This window comes from Lissotriton vulgaris, chromosome 11, assembly GCF_964263255.1.
Source record: "Lissotriton vulgaris chromosome 11, aLisVul1.2, whole genome shotgun sequence".
Classification (NCBI taxonomy): Eukaryota; Metazoa; Chordata; class Amphibia; order Caudata; family Salamandridae; genus Lissotriton; species Lissotriton vulgaris.
In genome coordinates, this window is record NC_141699.1 from 483163948 (window position 1) to 483180929 (window position 16982).

General features: G+C 43.6%; 19 non-coding genes across 19 annotated transcripts; all 19 read right to left on the reverse strand.

The window, feature by feature from the left end:
• Positions 1–728: 728 nt before the first annotated feature.
• On the reverse strand, positions 729–810 carry TRNAS-CGA (transfer RNA serine (anticodon CGA)). The gene has a single exon. It is a non-coding gene; the product is annotated as a tRNA-Ser (tRNA).
• Positions 811–1353: 543 nt separating this feature from the next.
• Positions 1354–1435, reverse strand: TRNAS-CGA (transfer RNA serine (anticodon CGA)). The gene has a single exon. It is a non-coding gene; the product is annotated as a tRNA-Ser (tRNA).
• A 547-nt stretch (positions 1436–1982) lies between these two features.
• Positions 1983–2064, reverse strand: TRNAS-UGA (transfer RNA serine (anticodon UGA)). The gene has a single exon. It is a non-coding gene; the product is annotated as a tRNA-Ser (tRNA).
• Positions 2065–2608: 544 nt separating this feature from the next.
• On the reverse strand, positions 2609–2690 carry TRNAS-CGA (transfer RNA serine (anticodon CGA)). Its single transcript has one exon. It is a non-coding gene; the product is annotated as a tRNA-Ser (tRNA).
• Positions 2691–3859: 1169 nt separating this feature from the next.
• TRNAS-CGA (transfer RNA serine (anticodon CGA)) lies at positions 3860–3941 on the reverse strand. The gene has a single exon. It is a non-coding gene; the product is annotated as a tRNA-Ser (tRNA).
• A 547-nt stretch (positions 3942–4488) lies between these two features.
• On the reverse strand, positions 4489–4570 carry TRNAS-UGA (transfer RNA serine (anticodon UGA)). Its single transcript has one exon. It is a non-coding gene; the product is annotated as a tRNA-Ser (tRNA).
• Positions 4571–5114: 544 nt separating this feature from the next.
• TRNAS-CGA (transfer RNA serine (anticodon CGA)) lies at positions 5115–5196 on the reverse strand. Its single transcript has one exon. It is a non-coding gene; the product is annotated as a tRNA-Ser (tRNA).
• Positions 5197–5736: 540 nt separating this feature from the next.
• Positions 5737–5818, reverse strand: TRNAS-CGA (transfer RNA serine (anticodon CGA)). The gene has a single exon. It is a non-coding gene; the product is annotated as a tRNA-Ser (tRNA).
• Positions 5819–6949: 1131 nt separating this feature from the next.
• On the reverse strand, positions 6950–7031 carry TRNAS-CGA (transfer RNA serine (anticodon CGA)). The gene has a single exon. It is a non-coding gene; the product is annotated as a tRNA-Ser (tRNA).
• Positions 7032–7577: 546 nt separating this feature from the next.
• TRNAS-CGA (transfer RNA serine (anticodon CGA)) lies at positions 7578–7659 on the reverse strand. Its single transcript has one exon. It is a non-coding gene; the product is annotated as a tRNA-Ser (tRNA).
• Positions 7660–8202: 543 nt separating this feature from the next.
• Positions 8203–8284, reverse strand: TRNAW-CCA (transfer RNA tryptophan (anticodon CCA)). The gene has a single exon. It is a non-coding gene; the product is annotated as a tRNA-Trp (tRNA).
• Positions 8285–8826: 542 nt separating this feature from the next.
• Positions 8827–8908, reverse strand: TRNAS-UGA (transfer RNA serine (anticodon UGA)). The gene has a single exon. It is a non-coding gene; the product is annotated as a tRNA-Ser (tRNA).
• A 1168-nt stretch (positions 8909–10076) lies between these two features.
• On the reverse strand, positions 10077–10158 carry TRNAS-UGA (transfer RNA serine (anticodon UGA)). Its single transcript has one exon. It is a non-coding gene; the product is annotated as a tRNA-Ser (tRNA).
• A 544-nt stretch (positions 10159–10702) lies between these two features.
• On the reverse strand, positions 10703–10784 carry TRNAS-CGA (transfer RNA serine (anticodon CGA)). The gene has a single exon. It is a non-coding gene; the product is annotated as a tRNA-Ser (tRNA).
• A 544-nt stretch (positions 10785–11328) lies between these two features.
• Positions 11329–11410, reverse strand: TRNAS-CGA (transfer RNA serine (anticodon CGA)). Its single transcript has one exon. It is a non-coding gene; the product is annotated as a tRNA-Ser (tRNA).
• A 1795-nt stretch (positions 11411–13205) lies between these two features.
• On the reverse strand, positions 13206–13287 carry TRNAS-UGA (transfer RNA serine (anticodon UGA)). Its single transcript has one exon. It is a non-coding gene; the product is annotated as a tRNA-Ser (tRNA).
• Positions 13288–15081: 1794 nt separating this feature from the next.
• TRNAS-CGA (transfer RNA serine (anticodon CGA)) lies at positions 15082–15163 on the reverse strand. The gene has a single exon. It is a non-coding gene; the product is annotated as a tRNA-Ser (tRNA).
• Positions 15164–15707: 544 nt separating this feature from the next.
• TRNAS-CGA (transfer RNA serine (anticodon CGA)) lies at positions 15708–15789 on the reverse strand. Its single transcript has one exon. It is a non-coding gene; the product is annotated as a tRNA-Ser (tRNA).
• Positions 15790–16331: 542 nt separating this feature from the next.
• On the reverse strand, positions 16332–16413 carry TRNAS-CGA (transfer RNA serine (anticodon CGA)). Its single transcript has one exon. It is a non-coding gene; the product is annotated as a tRNA-Ser (tRNA).
• Positions 16414–16982: the final 569 nt, after the last annotated feature.

Genomic DNA, 16982 nt, shown 5'->3' on the forward strand with positions numbered 1-16982 from the left:
TTGAGTTTTTGCAGTTTAACTCTGTATCTATATGAGGATTGCGTAATGAGAAGTGAACATTTACTTAACTTATCCAAATGGTGTTCATGCAAAATCTCATGACGCTGCAAGCAGGATTCGAACCTATGCTTGGGAACCCCATTGGATTTCAAGACCAACACCTTCACCACTCAGCCATCGCAGCTGCGTGAGTATGATGTCACAGTTGTCGTATACGAGCCATGCACTACTCACGTCATGCCGAGACATAAAAAATAAAGTAACAGAAGGATGGGGCACATACCAGCAGTGCCCTGTTGTCCTCACTTATTTTGCATGCTTTCATACAATTAATAAAAATAGCAATACGCATCACTCAAAGTGAGTGACAGGGCACCGATGAGCGGTAATCAATCACTGCACATTTCTATCCTCATTTCCCTATATTACGGCGGTGGCAACGGGCCCTTAAGTGTACTCAGAAAGAGTCCAAAAGCTTAAACAAGACACGCTTCATAAAAAAAAATTACTCATTTTGGTACTTGTCTAGATCAGGCAGGATAGGTCCAGACTACAAACCCTTCCGAGCCACCTGCTCTCTAAAACACTTCCTAGGTGTGGAAATTGTTTCAATGTTTACATCTAGTTTGAGTTTTTGCCATTTAACTTTGTGACTTGATGAGGATTGCGTAAGGAGAAGTGAACATTTCCTTAACTAAACCAAATGGTGTTCATGCAAACTCACACTATGCTGCAAGCAGGATTCGAGCCTGCGCAGGGAAACCCCATTGGATTTCGAGTCCAACGCCTTATCCACTCGGCCATCGCAGCTGCATGAGTATGATGTCACTGTTGTCGTATACGAGCCATGCTCTGCTCATGTCAGGCCGAGACCAAAAAAATAAAGTAACGGAAGGACGGGGCACGTACCAGCAGTGCCCTGTTGTCCTCAATTATTTTGCATGCTTTCATACAATTAATAAAAATAGCAACATGCATCACTCAAAGTGAGTGAAAGGGCACGGGTGAGTGGTAATCAATCACTGCATGTTTCTACCCACTTTTCCCTATATTACGGCGGTGGTAACGGGCCCTTAAGTGTACTAAGAAAGAGTCCAAAAGCCTAAACAAGACAGGCTTCATAAAAAAAAGTACTCTTTTCATGACTTGTCTAGATCAGGCAGGACAGGTCCAGACTACAAACCCTTCCGAGCCACCAGCTCTCTAAAACACTTCCTGGGTGTGGAAATTGTCTCAATGTTTACATCTAGTTTGAGTTTTTTCCATTTAACTCTGTGACTTGATGAGGATTGCGTAACGAGAAGTGAACATTTACTTAACTAAACCAAATGGTGTTCATGCAAAATCACACTACGCTGCAAGCAGGACCCGAACCTGCGCAGGGAAACCCCTTTGGATTTCGAGTCCAACGCCTTAACCACTCGGCCATCGCAGCTGCATGAGTATGACGTCACTGTTGTCGTATACGAGCCATACGCTGCTCACGTCAGGCCGAGACCTAAAAATTAAAGTCACAGCAGGACGGGGCACGTACCAGCAGTGCCCTGTATCCCCCACTTATTTTGAATGCTTTCATACAATTAATAAAAATAGCAACAAGCATCACTCAAAGTGAGTGACAGGGCACAGATGAGCGGTAATCAATCACTGCGCATTTCTACCCTCTTTTCCCTATATTACGGTGGTGGTACGGGCCCTTAAGTGTACTAAGAAAGAGTCCAAAAGCCTAAACAAGACACGCTTCATTAAAAAAAAAAAATTACTCTTTTCGTGACTTGTCTAGATCATGCAGGACAGGTCCAGACTACGAACCCTTCTGAGGCACCTGCTCTCTAAAATACTTCCTGGGTGTGGAAATTGTCTCAATGTTTATATCTAGTTTGAGTTTTTGCCGTTTAACTCTGTGTCTTGATGAAGATTGCGTAACAAGAAGTGAACATTTACTTAACTAAACCAAATGGTGTTCATGCAAAATCTCATGACGCTGCAAGCAGGATTCGAACCTACGTGGGGAAACCCCATTGGATTTCAAGTCCAACGCCTTAACCACTCGGCCATCGCAGCTGCATGAGTATGATGTCACAGTTGTCGTATACGAGCCATGCACTAATCACGTCAGGCCGAGACATAAAAAATAAAGTAACAGAAGGACGGGGCACGTACCAGAAGTGCCCTGTTGTCCTCACTTATTTTGCATGCTTTCATACAATTAATAAAAATAGCAATACGCATCACTCAAAGTGAGTGACAGGGCACCGATGAGCGGTAATCAATCACTGCACATTTCTATCCTCGTTTCCCTATATTACGGCGGTGGCAACGGGCCCTTAAGTGTACTCAGAAAGAGTCCAAAAGCTTAAACAAGACACGCTTCATAAAAAAAAAGTACTCTTTTCATGACTTGTCTAGATCAGGCAGGACAGGTCCAGACTACGAACCCTTCCGAGCCACCTGCTCTCTAAAACACTTCCTGAGTGTGGAAATTGTCTCAATGTTTACATCTAGTTTGAGTTTGTGCAGTTTAACTCTGTGACTTGATGAGGATTGCGTAATGAGAAGTGAACATTTACTTAACTGAACCAAATGGTGTTCATGCAAAATCACACTACGCTGCAAGCAGGATTCGAACCTGCGCCGGGAAACCCCATTGGATTTCGAGTCCAACGCCTTAACCACTCGGCCATCGCAGCTGCATGAGTATGATGTCACTGTTGTCGTATACGAGCCATTCTCTGCTCATGTCAGGCCGAGACCAAAAAAATAAAGTAACGGAAGGACGGGGCACGTACCAGCAGTGCCCTGTTGTCCTCACTTATTTTGCATGCTTTCATACAATTAATAAAAATAGCAACATGCATCACTCAAAGTGAGTGAAAGGGCACAGATGAGTGGTAATCAATCACTGCATGTTTCTACCCACTTTTCCCTATATTACGGCGGTGGTAACGGGCCCTTAAGTGTACTAAGAAAGAGTCCAAAAGCCTAAACAAGACATGCTTCATAAAAAAACAGTACTCTTTTCATGACTTGTCTAGATCAGGCAGGACAGGTCCAGACTACAAACCCTTCCGAGCCACCAGCTCTCTAAAACACTTCCTGGGTGTGGAAATTGTCTCAATGTTTACATCTAGTTTGAGTTTTTGCAGTTTAACTCTGTATCTATATGAGGATTGCGTAATGAGAAGTGAACATTTACTTAACTTATCCAAATGGTGTTCATGCAAAATCTCATGACGCTGCAAGCAGGATTCGAACCTATGCTTGGGAACCCCATTGGATTTCAAGACCAACACCTTCACCACTCAGCCATCGCAGCTGCGTGAGTATGATGTCACAGTTGTCGTATACGAGCCATGCACTACTCACGTCATGCCGAGACATAAAAAATAAAGTAACAGAAGGATGGGGCACATACCAGCAGTGCCCTGTTGTCCTCACTTATTTTGCATGCTTTCATACAATTAATAAAAATAGCAATACGCATCACTCAAAGTGAGTGACAGGGCACCGATGAGCGGTAATCAATCACTGCACATTTCTATCCTCATTTCCCTATATTACGGCGGTGGCAACGGGCCCTTAAGTGTACTAAGAAAGAGTCCAAAAGCCTAAACAAGACAGGCTTCATAAAAAAAAGTACTCTTTTCATGACTTGTCTAGATCAGGCAGGACAGGTCCAGACTACAAACCCTTCCGAGCCACCAGCTCTCTAAAACACTTCCTGGGTGTGGAAATTGTCTCAATGTTTACATCTAGTTTGAGTTTTTTCCATTTAACTCTGTGACTTGATGAGGATTGCGTAACGAGAAGTGAACATTTACTTAACTAAACCAAATGGTGTTCATGCAAAATCACACTACGCTGCAAGCAGGACTCGAACCTGCGCAGGGAAACCCCTTTGGATTTCGAGTCCAACGCCTTAACCACTCGGCCATCGCAGCTGCATGAGTATGACGTCACTGTTGTCGTATACGAGCCATACGCTGCTCACGTCAGGCCGAGACCTAAAAATTAAAGTCACAGCAGGACGGGGCACGTACCAGCAGTGCCCTGTATCCCCCACTTATTTTGAATGCTTTCATACAATTAATAAAAATAGCAACAAGCATCACTCAAAGTGAGTGACAGGGCACAGATGAGCGGTAATCAATCACTGCGCATTTCTACCCTCTTTTCCCTATATTACGGTGGTGGTACGGGCCCTTAAGTGTACTAAGAAAGAGTCCAAAAGCCTAAACAAGACACGCTTCATTAAAAAAAAAAAATTACTCTTTTCGTGACTTGTCTAGATCATGCAGGACAGGTCCAGACTACGAACCCTTCCGAGGCACCTGCTCTCTAAAATACTTCCTGGGTGTGGAAATTGTCTCAATGTTTATATCTAGTTTGAGTTTTTGCCGTTTAACTCTGTGTCTTGATGAAGATTGCGTAACAAGAAGTGAACATTTACTTAACTAAACCAAATGGTGTTCATGCAAAATCTCATGACGCTGCAAGCAGGATTCGAACCTACGAGGGGAAACCCCATTGGATTTCAAGTCCAACGCCTTAACCACTCGGCCATCGCAGCTGCATGAGTATGATGTCACAGTTGTCGTATACGAGCCATGCACTTATCACGTCAGGCAGAGACATAAAAAATAAAGTAACAGAAGGACGGGGCACGTACCAGAAGTGCCCTGTTGTCCTCACTTATTTTGCATGCTTTCATACAATTAATAAAAATAGCAATACGCATCACTCAAAGTGAGTGACAGGGCACCGATGAGCGGTAATCAATCACTGCACATTTCTATCCTCGTTTCCCTATATTACGGCGGTGGCAACGGGCCCTTAAGTGTACTCAGAAAGAGTCCAAAAGCTTAAACAAGACACGCTTCATAAAAAAAAAGTACTCTTTTCATGACTTGTCTAGATCAGGCAGGACAGGTCCAGACTACGAACCCTTCCGAGCCACCTGCTCTCTAAAACACTTCCTGAGTGTGGAAATTGTCTCAATGTTTACATCTAGTTTGAGTTTGTGCAGTTTAACTCTGTGACTTGATGAGGATTGCGTAATGAGAAGTGAACATTTACTTAACTGAACCAAATGGTGTTCATGCAAAATCACACTACGCTGCAAGCAGGATTCGAACCTGCGCCGGGAAACCCCATTGGATTTCGAGTCCAACGCCTTATCCACTCGGCCATCGCAGCTGCATGAGTATGATGTCACTGTTGTCGTATACGAGCCATACTCTGCTCATGTCAGGCCGAGACCAAAAAATAAAGTAACAGAAGGACGGGGCACGTACCAGCAGTGCCCTGTTGTCCTCACTTATTTTGCATGCTTTAATACAATTAATAAAAATAGCAACATGCATCACTCAAAGTGAGTGAAAGGGCACAGATGAGTGGTAATCAATCACTGCATGTTTCTACCCACTTTTCCCTATATTACGGCGGTGGTAACGGGCCCTTAAGTGTACTAAGAAAGAGTCCAAAAGCCTAAACAAGACATGCATCATAAAAAAAGTACTCTTTTCATGACTTGTCTAGATCAGGCAGGACAGGTCCAGACTACAAACCCTTCCGAGCCACCAGCTCTCTAAAACAATTCCCGGGTGTGGAAATTGTCTCAATGTTTACATCTAGTTTGAGTTTTTTCCATTTAACTCTGTGACTTGATGAGGATTGCGAACGAGAAGTGAACATTTCCTTAACTAAACCAAATGGTGTTCATGCAAAATCACACTACGCTGCAAGCAGGATTCAAACCTGCGCAAGGAAACCCCTTTGGATTTCGAGTCCAACGCCTTAACCACTCGGCCATCGCAGCTGCATGAGTATGATGTCACTGTTGTCGTATACGAGCCATACTCTGCTCATGTCAGGCCGAGACCAAAAAATAAAGTAACAGAAGGACGGGGCACGTACCAGCAGTGCCCTGTTGTCCTCACTTATTTTGCATGCTTTCATACAATTAATAAAAATAGCAACATGCATCACTCAAAGTGAGTGAAAGGGCACAGATGAGTTTTAATCAATCATTGAGCATTTCTACCCTCTTTTCCCTATATTACGGCGGTGGTAACGGGCCCTTAAGTGTACTAAGAAAGAGTCCAAAAGCCTAAACAAGACACGCTTCATAAAATAAATTAATTACTCTTTTCGTGACTTGTCTAGATCATGCAGGACAGGTCCAGACTACGAACCCTTCCGAGGCACCTGCTCTCTAAAACACTTCCTGAGTGTGGAAATTGTCTCAATGTTTACATCTAGTTTGAGTTTTTGCAGTTTAACTCTGTGACTTGATGAGGAATGGTGCTCATGCAAAATCACACTACGTTGCAAGCAGGATTCGAACTTGTGCAGGGAAACCCCATTGGATTTCGAGTGCAACGCCTTAACCACTCGGCCATCGCAGCTGCATGTTTATGATGTCAATGTTGTCGTATACGAGCCATGCTCTGCTCATGTCAGGCCGAGACCAAAAAATAAAGTAACAGAAGGACGGGGCACGTACCAGCAGTGCCCTGTTGTCCTCACTTATTTTGCATGCTTTCATACAATTAATAAAAATAGCAACATGCATCACTCAAAGTGAGTGAAAGGGCACAGATGAGTGGTAATCAATCACTGCATGTTTCTACCCACTTTTCCCTATATTACGGCGGTGGTAACGGGCCCTTAAGTGTACTAAGAAAGAGTCCAAAAGCCTAAACAAGACATGCTTCATAAAACAAAGTACTCTTTTCATGACTTGTCTAGATCAGGCAGGACAGGTCCAGACTACAAACCCTTCCGAGCCACCAGCTCTCTAAAACACTTCCTGGTTGCGGAAATTGTCTGAATGTTTACATCTAGTTTGAGTTTTTTCCATTTAACTCTGTGACTTGATGAGGACTGCGTAACGAGAAGTGAACATTTACTTAACTAAACCAAATGGTGTTCATGCAAAATCACTCTATGCTGCAAGCAGGATTCAAACCTGCGCATGGAAACCCCATTGGATTTCGAGTCCAACGCCTGAACCACTCGGCCATCGCAGCTGCATGAGTATGATGTCACTGTTGTCGTATACGAGCCATACGCTGCTCACGTCAGGCCGAGACCTAAAAATTAAAGTAACAGCAGGACGGGGCACGTACCAGCAGTGCCCTGTATCCCCCACTTATTTTGAATGCTTTCATACAATTAATAAAAATAGCAACAAGCATCACTGAAAGTGAGTGACAGGGCACAGATGAGCGGTAATCAATCACTGCACATTTCTACCCTCTTTTCCCCATATTACGGTGGTGGTAACGGGCCCTTAAGTGTACTAAGAAAGAGTCCAAAAGCCTAAACAAGACACGCTTCATAAAAATAATAATTACTCTTTTCGTGACTTGTCTAGATCATGCAGGACAGGTCCAGACTACGAACCCTTCCGAGGCACCTGCTCTCTAAAATACTTCCTGGGTGTGGAAATTGTCTGAATGTTTATATCTAGTTTGAGTTTTTGCCGTTTAACTCTGTGACTTGATGAGGATTGCGTAACAAGAAGTGAACATTTACTTAACTAAACCAAATGGTGTTCATGCAAAATCACACTACGCTGCAAGCAGGATTCGAACCTGCACAGGGAAACCCCATTGGATTTCGAGTCCAACGCCTTAACCACTCGGCCATCGCAGCTGCGTGAGTATGATGTCACAGTTGTCGTATACGAGCCATGCACTACTCACGTCAGGCCGAGACATAAAAAATAAAGTAACAGAAGGACGGGGCATGTACCAGCAGTGCCCTGTTGTCCTCACTTATTTTGCATGCTTTCATACAATTAATAAAAATAGCAATACGCATCACTCAAAGTGAGTGACAGGGCACCGATGAGCGGTAATCAATCACTGCACATTTCTTTCCTTGTTTCCCTATATTACGGCGGTGGCAACGGGCCCTTAAGTGTACTCAGAAAGAGTCCAAAAGCTTAAACAAGACACGCTTCATAAAAAAAAGTACTCTTTTCATGACTTGTCTAGATCAGGCAGGACAGGTCCAGACTACGAACCCTTCCGAGCCACCTGCTCTCTAAAACACTTCCTGAGTGTGGAAATTGTCTCAATGTTTACATCTAGTTTGAGTTTTTGCAGTTTAACTCTGTGACTTGATGAGGATTGGGTAATGAGAAGTGAACATTTACTTAACTATACCAAATGGTGTTCATGCAAAATCACACTACGCTGCAAGCAGGATTCAAACCTGCGCAGGGAAACCCCATTGGATTTGGAGTCCAACGCCTTAACCACTCGGCCATCGCAGCTGCATGAGTATGATGTCACTGTTGTCGTATACGAGCCATGCTCTGCTCATGTCAGGCCGAGACCAAAAAAATAAAGTAACGGAAGGACGGGGCACGTACCAGCAGTGCCCTGTTGTCCTCACTTATTTTGCATGCTTTCATACAATTAATAAAAATAGCAACATGCATCACTCAAAGTGAGTGAAAGGGCACAGATGAGTGGTAATCAATCACTGCATGTTTCTACCCACTTTTCCCTATATTACGGCGGTGGTAACGGGCCCTTAAGTGTACTAAGAAAGAGTCCAAAAGCCTAAACAAGACATGCATCATAAAAAAAGTACTCTTTTCATGACTTGTCTAGATCAGGCAGGACAGGTCCAGACTACGAACCCTTCCGAGCCACCTGCTCTCCAAAACACTTCCTGGGTGTGGAAATTGTTTCAATGTTTACATCTAGTTTGAGTTTTTGCCATTTAACTTTGTGACTTGATGAGGATTGCGTAACGAGAAGTGAACATTTCCTTAACTAAACTAAATGGTGTTCATGCAAAATCTCATGCCGCTGCAAGCAGGATTCGAACCTACATGGGGAAACCCCATTGGATTTCAAGTCCAACGCCTTAACCACTCGGCCATCGCAGCTGCGTGAGTATGATGTCACGGTTGTCGTATACGAGCCATGCGCTACTCATGTCAGGTCGAGACCTAAAAAATAAAGTAATGGAAGGACGGGGCACATACCAGCAGTGCCCTGTTGTCCTCACTTATTTCGCATACTTTCATACAATTAATAAAAATAGCAATATGCATCACCCAAAATGAGTGACAGGGCACAGATGAGCGGTAATCAATCACTGCACATTTCTACCCTCGTTTCCATATATTACGGCGGTGGCAACGGGCTCTTAAGTGTACTCAGAAAGAGTCCAAAAGCCTAAACAAGATACGCTTCATAAAAAAAATTACTCATTTCGTAACTTGTCTAGATCAGGCAGGATAGGTCCAGACTACAAACCCTTCCGAGCCACCTGCTCTCTAAAACACTTCCTAGGTGTGGAAATTATTTCAATGTTGACATCTAGTTTGAGTTTTTGCGGTTTAACTCTGTGACTTGATGAGGATTGCGTAACAAGAAGTAAACATTTACTTAACTAAACCAAATGGTGTTCATGCAAAATCTCATGACGCTGCAAGCAGGATTCGAACCTACGCGGGGAAACCCCATTGGATTTCAAGTCAAACGCCTTAACCACACGGCCATCGCAGCTGCGTGAGTAGGATGTCACAGTTGTCGTATACGAGCCATGCACTACTCACGTCAGGCTGAGACATAAAAAATAAAGTAACAGAAGGACGGGGCACGTACCAGCCGTGCCCTGTTGTCCTCACTTATTTTGCATGCTTTCATACAATTAATAAAAATAGCAACATGCATCACTCAAAGTGAGTGACAGGGCACCGATGAGCGGTAATCAATCACTGCACATTTCTATCCTCGTTTCCCTATATTACGGCGGTGGCAACGGGCCCTTAAGTGTACTCAGAAAGAGTCCAAAAGCTTAAACAAGACACGCTTCATAAAAAAAAGTACTCTTTTCATGACTTGTCTAGATCAGGCAGGACAGGTCCAGACTACGAACCCTTCCGAGCCACCTGCTCTCTAAAACACTTCCTGGGTGTGGAAATTGTCTCAATGTTTACATCTAGTTTGAGTTTTTGCAGTTTAACTCTGTGACTTGATGAGGATTGCGTAATGAGAAGTGAACATTTACTTAACTTAACCAAATGGTGTTCATGCAAAATCTAATGCCGCTGCAAGCAGGATTCGAACCTACGCGGGGAAACCCCATTGGATTTCAAGACCAACGCCTTAACCACTCGGCCATCGCAGCTGCGTGAGTATGATGTCACAGTTGTCGTATACGAGCCATGCACTACTCACGTCAGGCCGAGACATAAAAAATAAAGTAACAGAAGGACGGGGCACGTACCAGCAGTGCCCTGTTGTCCTCACTTATTTTGCATTCTTTCATACAATTAATAAAAATAGCAATACGCATCACTCAACGTGAGTGACAGGGCACTGATGAGCGGTAATCAATCACTGCACATTTCTATCCTCGTTTCCCTATATTACGGCGGTGGCAACGGGCCCTTAAGTGTACTCAGAAAGAGTCCAAAAGCTTAAACAAGACACGCTTCATAAAAAAAAATTACTCATTTCGTAACTTGTCTAGATCAGGCAGGATAGGTCCAGACTACAAACCCTTCCGAGCCACCAGCTCTCTAAAACACTTCCTAGGTGTGGAAATTGTTTCAATGTTTACATCTAGTTTGAGTTTTTGCCATTTAACTTTGTGACTTGATGAGGATTGCGTAATGAGAAGTGAACATTTCCTTAACTAAACCAAATGGTATTCATGCAAAATCACACTACGCTGCAAGCAGGATTCAAGCCTGCGCAGGGAAACCCCATTGGATTTCGAGTCCAACGCCTTAACCACTCGGCCATCACAGCTGCATGAGTATGATGTCACTGTTGTCGTATACGAGCCAAGCTCTGCTCATGTCAGGCCGAGACCAAAAAAATAAAGTAACGGAAGGACGGGGCACGTACCAGCAGTGCCCTGATGTCCTCACTTATTTTGCATGCTTTCATACAATTATTAAAAATAGCAACATGCATCACTCAAAGTGAGTGAAAGGGCACAGATGAGTGGTAATCAATCACTGCATGTTTCTACCCACTTTTCCCTATATTACGGCGGTGGTAACGGGCCCTTAAGTGTACTAAGAAAGAGTCCAAAAGCCTAAACAAGACATGCTTCATAAAAAAAAAGTACTCTTTTCATGACTTGTCTAGATCAGGCAGGACAGGTCCAGACTACAAACCCTTCTGAGCCACCAGCTCTCTAAAACACTTCCTGGGTGTGGAAATTGTGTCAATGTTTACATCTAGTTTGAGTTTTTGCAGTTTAACTCTGTGACTTGATGAGGATTGGGTAATGAGAAGTGAACATTTACTTAACTATACCAAATGGTGTTCATGCAAAATCACACTACGCTGCAAGCAGGATTCGAACCTGCGCAGGGAAACCCCATTGGATTTCGAGTCCAACGCCTTAACCACTCGGCCATCGCAGCTGCATGAGTATGATGTCACTGTTGTCGTATACGAGCCATGCTCTGCTCATGTCAGGCGGAGACCAAAAAAATAAAGTAACGGAAGGACGGGGCACGTACCAGCAGTGCCCTGTTGTCCTCACTTATTTTGCATGCTTTCATACAATTAATAAAAATAGCAACATGCATCACTCAAAGTGAGTGAAAGGGCACAGATGAGTGGTAATCAATCACTGCATGTTTCTACCCACTTTTCCCTATATTACGGCGGTGGTAGCGGGCCCTTAAGTGTACTAAGAAAGAGTCCAAAAGCCTAAACAAGACATGCATCATAAAAAAAAGTACTCTTTTCATGACTTGTCTAGATCAGGCAGGACAGGTCCAGACTACAAACCCTTCCGAGCCACCAGCTCTCTAAAACACTTACTGGGTGTGGAAATTGTCTCAATGTTTACATCTAGTTTGAGTTTTTTCCATTTAACTCTGTGACTTGATGAGGATTGCGAACGAGAAGTGAACATTTCCTTAACTAAACCAAATGGTGTTCATGCAAAATCACACTACGCTGCAAGCAGGATTCGAACCTGCACAGGGAAACCCCATTGGATTTAGAGTCCAACGCCTTAACCACTCGGCCATCGCAGCTGCATGAGTATGATGTCACTGTTGTCGTATACGAGCCATACTCTGCTCATGTCAGGCCGAGACCAAAAAATAAAGTAACAGAAGGACGGGGCACGTACCAGCAGTGCCCTGTTGTCCTCACTTATTTTGCATGCTTTCATACAATTAATAAAAATAGCAACATGCATCACTCAAAGTGAGTGAAAGGGCACAGATGAGTGGTAATCAATCATTGTGCATTTCTACCCTCTTTTCCCTATATTACGGCGGTGGTAACGGGCCCTTAAGTGTACTAAGAAAGAGTCCAAAAGCCTAAACAAGACACGTTCCATAAAAAAAATTAATTACTCTTTTCGTGACTTGTCTAGATCATGCAGGACAGGTCCAGACTACGAACCCTTCCGAGGCACCTGCTCTCTAAAACACTTCCTGGGTGTGGAAATTGTCTCAATGTTTACATCTAGTTTGAGTTTTTGCCCTTTAACTCTGTGACTTGATGAGGATTGCGTAACAAGAAGTAAACATTTACTTAACTAAACCAAATGGTGTTCATGCAAAATCTCATGACGCTGCAAGCAGAATTCGAACCTACGCGGGGAAACCCCATTTGATTTCAAGTCCAACGCCTTAACCACTCGGCCATCGCAGCTGCGTGAGTATGATGTTACAGTTGTCGTATACGAGCCATGCACTACTCACGTCAGGCCAAAACATAAAAAATAAAGTAACAGAAGGACGGGGCACGTACCTGCATTGCCCTGTTGTCCTCACTTATTTTGCATGCTTTCATACAATTAATAAAAATAGCAATACGCATCACTCAAAGTGAGTGACAGGGCACCGATGAGCGGTAATCAATCACTGCACATTTCTATCCTCGTTTCCCTAAATTACGGCGGTGGCAACGGGCCCTTAAGTGTACTCAGAAAGAGACCAAAAGCTTAAACAAGACACGCTTCATAAAAAAAAGTACTCTTTTCATGACTTGTCTAGATCAGGCAGGACAGGTCCAGACTACGAACCCTTCCGAGCCACCTGCTCTCCAAAACACTTCCTGGGTGTGGAAATTGTTTCAATGTTTACATCTAGTTTGAGTTTTTGCCATTTAACTTTGTGACTTGATGAGGATTGCGTAACGAGAAGTGAACATTTCCTTAACTAAACTAAATGGTGTTCATGCAAAATCGCATGCCGCTGCAAGCAGGATTCGAACCTACATGGGGAAACCCCATTGGATTTCAAGTCCAACGCCTTAACCACTCGGCCATCGCAGCTGCGTGAGTATGATGTCACGGTTGTCGTATACGAGCCATGCGCTACTCATGTCAGGTCGAGACCTAAAAAATAAAGTAATGGAAGGACGGGGCACATACCAGCAGTGCCCTGTTGTCCTCACTTATTTCGCATACTTTCATACAATTAATAAAAATAGCAATATGCATCACCCAAAATGAGTGACAGGGCACAGATGAGCGGTAATCAATCACTGCACATTTCTACCCTCGTTTCCATATATTACGGCGGTGGCAACGGGCCCTTAAGTGTACTCAGAAAGAGTCCAAAAGCCTAAACAAGATACGCTTCATAAAAAAAATTACTCATTTCGTAACTTGTCTAGATCAGGCAGGATAGGTCCAGACTACAAACCCTTCCGAGCCACCTGCTCTCTAAAACACTTCCTGGGTGTGGAAATTGTCTCAATGTTTACATCTAGTTTGAGTTTTTGCAGTTTAACTCTGTGACTTGATGAGGATTGCGTAATGAGAAGTGAACATTTACTTAACTTAACCAAATGGTGTTCATGCAAAATCTAATGCCGCTGCAAGCAGGATTTGAACATACGCGGGGAAACCCCATTGGATTTCAAGACCAACACCTTAACCACTCGGCCATCGCAGCTGCGTGAGTATGATGTCACAGTTGTCGTATACGAGCCATGCACTACTCACGTCAGGCCGAGACATAAAAAATAAAGTAACAGAATGACGGGGCACGTACCAGCAGTGCCCTGTTGTCCTCACTTATTTTGCATGCTTTCATACAATTAATAAAAATAGCAATACGCATCACTCAACGTGAGTGACAGGGCACTGATGAGCGGTAATCAATCACTGCACATTTCTATCCTCGTTTCCCTATATTACGGCGGTGGCAACGGGCCCTTAAGTGTACTCAGAAAGAGTCCAAAAGCCTAAACAAGATACGCTTCATAAAAAAAATTACTCATTTCGTAACTTGTCTAGATCAGGCAGGATAGGTCCAGACTACAAACCCTTCCGAGCCACCTGCTCTCTAAAACACTTCCTGGGTGTGGAAATTGTCTCAATGTTTACATCTAGTTTGAGTTTTTGCAGTTTAACTCTGTGACTTGATGAGGATTGCGTAATGAGAAGTGAACATTTACTTAACTTAACCAAATGGTGTTCATGCAAAATCTAATGCCGCTGCAAGCAGGATTTGAACATACGCGGGGAAACCCCATTGGATTTCAAGACCAACACCTTAACCACTCGGCCATCGCAGCTGCGTGAGTATGATGTCACAGTTGTCGTATACGAGCCATGCACTACTCACGTCAGGCCGAGACATAAAAAATAAAGTAACAGAATGACGGGGCACGTACCAGCAGTGCCCTGTTGTCCTCACTTATTTTGCATGCTTTCATACAATTAATAAAAATAGCAATACGCATCACTCAACGTGAGTGACAGGGCACTGATGAGCGGTAATCAATCACTGCACATTTCTATCCTCGTTTCCCTATATTACGGCGGTGGCAACGGGCCCTTAAGTGTACTCAGAAAGAGTCCAAAAGCTTAAACAAGACACGCTTCATAAAAAAAAATTACTCATTTCGTAACTTGTCTAGATCAGGCAGGATAGGTCCAGACTACAAACCCTTCCGAGCCACCTGCTCTCTAAAACACTTCCTAGGTGTGGAAATTGTTTCAATGTTTACATCTAGTTTGAGTTTTTGCCATTTAACTTTGTGACTTGATGAGGATTGCGTAACGAGAAGTGAACATTTCCTTAACTAAACCAAATGGTATTCATGCAAAATCACACTACGCTGCAAGCAGGATTCGAGCCTGCGCAGGGAAACCCCATTGGATTTCGAGTCCAACGCCTTAACCACTCGGCCATCACAGCTGCATGAGTATGATGTCACTGTTGTCGTATACGAGCCATGCTCTGCTCATGTCAGGCCGAGACCAAAAAAATAAAGTAACGGAAGGACGGGGCACGTACCAGCAGTGCCCTGTTGTCCTCACTTATTTTGCATGCTTTCATACAATTAATAAAAATAGCAATACGCATCACTCAAAGTGAGTGACAGGGCACCGATGAGCGGTAATCAATCACTGCACATTTCTATCCTCGTTTCCCTATATTACGGCGGTGGCAACGGGCCCTTAAGTGTACTCAGAAAGAGTCCAAAAGCTTAAACAAGACACGCTTCATAAAAAAAAAGTACTCTTTTCATGACTTGTCTAGATCAGGCAGGACAGGTCCAGACTACGAACCCTTCCGAGCCACCTGCTCTCTAAAACACTTCCTGAGTGTGGAAATTGTCTCAATGTTTACATCTAGTTTGAGTTTTTGCAGTTTAACTCTGTGACTTGATGAGGATTGCGTAATGAGAAGTGAACATTTACTTAACTAAACCAAATGGTGTTCATGCAAAATCACACTACGCTGCAAGCAGGATTCGAACCTGCGCAGGGAAACCCCATTGGATTTCGAGTCCAACGCCTTAACCACTCGGCCATCGCAGCTGCATGAGTATGATGTCACTGTTGTCGTATATACGAGCCATACTCTGCTCATGTCAGGCCGAGACCAAAAAATAAAGTAACAGAAGGACGGGGCACGTACCAGCAGTGCCCTGTTGTCCTCACTTATTTTGCATGCTTTAATACAATTAATAAAAATAGCAACATGCATCACTCAAAGTGAGTGAAAGGGCACAGATGAGTGGTAATCAATCACTGCATGTTTCTACCCACTTTTCCCTATATTACGGCGGTGGTAACGGGCCCTTAAGTGTACTAAGAAAGAGTCCAAAAGCCTAAACAAGACATGCATCATAAAAAAAGTACTCTTTTCATGACTTGTCTAGATCAGGCAGGACATGTCCAGACTACAAACCCTTCCGAGCCACCAGCTCTCTAAAACAATTCCTGGGTGTGGAAATTGTCTCAATGTTTACATCTAGTTTGAGTTTTTTCCATTTAACTCTGTGACTTGATGAGGATTGCGAACGAGAAGTGAACATTTCCTTAACTAAACCAAATGGTGTTCATGCAAAATCACACTACGCTGCAAGCAGGATTCAAACCTGCGCAAGGAAACCCCTTTGGATTTCGAGTCCAACGCCTTAACCACTCGGCCATCGCAGCTGCATGAGTATGATGTCACTGTTGTCGTATACGAGCCATACTCTGCTCATGTCAGGCCGAGACCAAAAAATAAAGTAACAGAAGGACGGGGCACGTACCAGCAGTGCCCTGTTGTCCTCACTTATTTTGCATGCTTTCATACAATTAATAAAAATAGCAACATGCATCACTCAAAGTGAGTGAAAGGGCACAGATGAGTTTTAATCAATCATTGAGCATTTCTACCCTCTTTTCCCTATATTACGGCGGTGGTAACGGGCCCTTAAGTGTACTAAGAAAGAGTCCAAAAGCCTAAACAAGACACGCTTCATAAAAAAAATTAATTACTCTTTTCGTGACTTGTCTAGATCATGCAGGACAGGTCCAGACTACGAACCCTTCCGAGGCACCTGCTCTCTAAAACACTTCCTGGGTGTGGAAATTGGCTCAATGTTTACATCTAGTTTGAGTTTTTGCCGTTTAACTCTGTGACTTGATGAGGATTGCGTGCCGTTTACATCTAGTTTGAGTTTTTGCCATTTAACTTTGTGACTTGATGAGGATTGCGTAACGAGAAGTGAACATTTCCT